This window comes from Puccinia triticina, chromosome 12A, assembly GCF_026914185.1.
Source record: "Puccinia triticina chromosome 12A, complete sequence".
Taxonomy (NCBI): Eukaryota; Fungi; Basidiomycota; class Pucciniomycetes; order Pucciniales; family Pucciniaceae; genus Puccinia; species Puccinia triticina.
The window spans coordinates 2,872,383-2,873,479 of NC_070569.1; positions in this window are offsets into that span (position 1 = coordinate 2,872,383).

Below are 1,097 nucleotides of genomic sequence, written 5' to 3' on the forward strand. Positions count from 1 at the left end.
ACCAGTCAATCCCCTGAAGTGGTGGATGCAACAGAAGCGGATTTGGAACACACATGGCGGCCTGTTACAAATGGTGTTGGATGTGCTGAGTTGTCCAGGTGGGTGTACATCATTGACCCTAGCCCCGGCCTGGTATGTTGCACAAACTGACCTCTCTTCATATTTTTTCAGCCACATCTGTTGACGTTGAGAGGGCATTTAGCTTTGGAGGTGATCACGTTTCATCCAAGAGGCACCGGCTCTCTGCGCAGTCACTAACTAGGGAGATGGAGGTTGCCTTCTATTTCAAAAATGGGATGATCAAGGAGGGTGTTCTTGCAAAGTGGAAAGATAGAATTCAGACTGCCAAGAAGGCAAAATCCAAGAATAAGAAAAGAAAAGTGATAGAATTAGATGATTGGTGATAACCAAGGTGTTAGTGAAAATTTATGAAATTCAGAATCAAAAGAGATGAAATTCACACTTCTGGTACCGCTTGTACCGGCGGTAAGTACCGCCGGCACCGGCTGGGCGGTGCCGGGTACCCATTTTGGCCCAAAAAACACCGGGTACCCTGGTACCCGGGTGCCAATGATCATCCTTACTTGGATCCCACCGGACACCAAAAAAAAAATCAAAATAGAGATGGCCCCTTTCAACAGTGGGCCGCTACACTATGCGTTAGCGTAGCGGCAAAAATTGCTGGCCAATTTTGAATAGTGTTAGCGCGCTATTAGCACCGCTACGCTGTGCTAATTTTATGCGGTGCTAACAGCGCGATTGCGCGCTCTTTGGCGCCCTCTGTGTGTAGCGTTAGCACAATTTCTTGCATCTGCGCTAACGCTACGCTAACAGCCAAATTAGCTGCGCACCCTGTGCGCGCAGCGTTAGCGCGGAGACGGCGCAATTCCGCTAATGCTGCGCTAAACGTTAGCGGAATTCCGCTAACGCTACGCTACGCCAGGCTAACGCTATGGTTAGCGTAGCTGGCCCACTGTTGCCCCTGTGAACCCGGGTACCTGTTTGGGTGCAGGTAACCCCCAGCTTTTTTGCCAAAAATTGGACACCCGCACCCGCACCTAGGGAAATTGGAGCAGGTACCTGCCACTGGATACTCC